This window comes from Ursus americanus, chromosome 5 (genome assembly GCF_024610735.1).
Source record: "Ursus americanus isolate L20-20 chromosome 5, mUrsAme1.1.p, whole genome shotgun sequence".
NCBI lineage: Eukaryota > Metazoa > Chordata > Mammalia > Carnivora > Ursidae > Ursus > Ursus americanus.
This window is the reverse complement of record NC_142131.1, coordinates 82596630-82599536: the sequence shown is the minus strand read 5'-3', so window position 1 is coordinate 82599536 and position 2907 is coordinate 82596630. Positions and strand designations below refer to the sequence as shown.

The window sequence follows — 2907 nt, the reverse complement described above, 5'->3', positions numbered from 1 at the left end:
GGTATTAGCTGCTTTAGCTGTACACTTTGTAAAAAATCACCACCTCTCCACATTAATAGAAAATGAAAGTCATACAATATGGAAAAAGAAAGAGAAATTATATGAATAATGTGATAAAGAGACTATGGACTATGAGAAACAAACTGAGGGCCTCAGAGGGGAGGGGGGTGGGGGAATGGGATAGACTGGTGATGGGTAGTAAGGAGGGCACGTATTGCATGGTGCACTGGGTGTTGTATGCAACTAATGAATCATCAAACTTTACATCAGAAACCAGGAATGTACTGTATGGTGACTAACATAATATAATAAAAAAAATTAAAAAAATAAGAACACCAGAGAAACCAACAATTAAATATATTTAAATTACAGAGTGATATGATTAAATTCAACAAATAAATTGTGCACATAGTGCTAGACAATAAGGAGAGTTAGAAGAAGAAGAAGGAGGAGGAGGAGGAGGAGGAGAGGGGGAGGAGGAGGGGGAGGAGGAGGAGGAGGAGAGGAAGATGACTTTCTTCTATTTAGTATCAGTCCCCAATAATGCATATATTTCTTGAGGGTGGTGTGGAATCCAGCCAAGCCACACTGAATTATTAACATTTAATTTTTGGTGTTTTTTGTTGTTCTTGTTGCTTTGTTTTTTGTTTTTGTTATTTTTTCCATTCTGCACTTCCACTTGAAATTTCTCTTTTGACATGCGCTTTTGATGAATTATCATTCTTCATGACTCAGCTTAACCAACCTTTAAAATGAAGACTTTCTTGAAGTCCCTACAGTTTACTGTAGAGTTTTCTTCCCCTCTAGTGCAGTTAAAAGTCAGCATGCACTTTCTCTTGCATTAGATTATGAGGTTTCTGAGAAAAGTGACTGTTCACTATGTAGCCCAAATGGATTATTTCATGGTTGTTGAAAAACATGTGGGGATTTAAGAAAATAAAACATACAATGAAACAAGCTGTGGTTTAAAGACCTTGGTCAAAGAAAGGAGAGTTCAGAGTAGGGTGAGAAAAGTTGTCTTTTAGGGAAATATTTCTGGGAAAAGGTGAAAATTGTGTTGAGGTTTGCGATACATATATAAAACACTGTCTGAGAAAAGCATTAGTTGAATAAAAGCACAAATTTGAAGGGATGCAGTGACATTTTGAAAACACTGTTTTATTCAAACAAAGATCAATTTAGAGAGGAAAAACTGAATCATATTTCAAATATTTGAGAAGCAGTCTGATGAGAACCATGGAAGACTTTTCCCCATAAGTTTCCTTATTTGTTTAGTTTGATTATATTCACTATGCTATAGATTCACTCCCAGCCTGAAATTGATGATTTAAGTACATATGGATGGAATACAGTGTAATCAAGAAGGATGCTATGGCACTTGGTTAATAAAGAAAAAAAAAATAAGAACATCAATATTGTAGGGGAGAATAATTAAATGAGGCATGTGACATTATGGAGTCAGAAACCTGACCTGAAATAGCAATGCCACTTTCCTTATTAGATGTACCTTTCCAATTGTTAGGATTTAATTGCTAATATGAAGAATTATTCAATAAAATAGTAAAATCTCAACATTAGTCAGGAAACAAGAGTCATAGTACAGTGCTGTCAGAGAAAAATAAACTGATAAAATTTCGATACTTTTAACAGGCAGTTACATGTATTTTTAGCTAATATGTCATTAGGAATAAAGAGTGTAAATGCAAATTCTCCTTACTGACATTTCAAGAGAGTATCCTTTGATTTTGGAAAACTCTCCATCTCTCTAAAAGTCTCTTCAAGGCTCCAGTCACCTCCTTATTCCTCAGGCTATAGATTAGTGGGTTCAAAGCAGGATTGATGACAGCATAGAATAAGGAGATTAACTTATCACCCTCGGCTGAATATAGAGATTTGGGCCTCATGTACATGAACATACCTGTCCCATAAGAAATGGTCACCACAGTTAGGTGAGAACTACAGACAGAGAAAGCCTTTTTCCTGCCCTCTGCTGAGTGCATCCTCATCACAGCAACCAGTATGCGAAGGTAAGAGAGAGTAATAAGGAGGAAGGGGAGCAAGAGGGTACCAGATGCACCTATCACCATCATTGTCTCCTGTAGGGATGTATCAGCACAGACCATATGAAGAAGAACAGGTACTTCACAAAAAATATGGTCAACAATATAAGGGCCACATAAGGGAAGCATGGTGAAGTAGAGGGGCACTACTGAGACAAAGAAGCTGATGGTCCATGCACCCACAGCAAGCTGCACACACACAGACCAGTTCATGATAAGCCGGTATCGTAGAGGGTAGCAAATGGCCACATAACGGTCCAGAGCCATGACTGGCAAAATAATGCACTCAGCTGCTCCCATTAACAGGGAGATATAGGTCTGAGCAAGGCAGAGTTCATAAGAGATAACTTTCTTAGAAGCAAGGAGGTTGAAGAGCATCTTAGGGACCACAGCTGTGGTGTAAAATATGTTGAGAAAGGCCAAGTGGCAGAGGAAAAAATACATGGGTGTCTTGAGGCAAGATGATGATAGCTGTGTTTCCAAAGAGATTGACCAGGTAGACCCCAGAGAAGAGGAAGAAGAGGGGGATCTCAGCCTGAGGATGATTGGAAAATCCAATAAGGACCAACTCAGTGATGGTGCTCGAATTTTCCTGAGCCATGCTGAGTATCAGTGTTAAAACGATAACGTGAGCAGAAGAAATGTGCTTTGAGAACAATTAGAGTGAAAACAAAAAACTCAAACATTCTTTAACATCATCACGACCTATTCCAGTGTGTGGACTCAGATAACCTAGGGACTAAATTATCTCTCCTTACATCCATACTCATGTTTGAAAAATACTTTCCTATGTTAGAACAAAACAAACATATTCATTAACACAAAAACACAAGCATGCACACACAGA

General features: G+C 38.0%; 1 pseudogene; it reads right to left on the bottom strand.

The window, feature by feature from the left end:
- Positions 1 to 1724: 1724 nt before the first annotated feature.
- On the bottom strand, positions 1725 to 2661 carry LOC123780154 (olfactory receptor 2A12-like; annotated as a pseudogene).
- Positions 2662 to 2907: the final 246 nt, after the last annotated feature.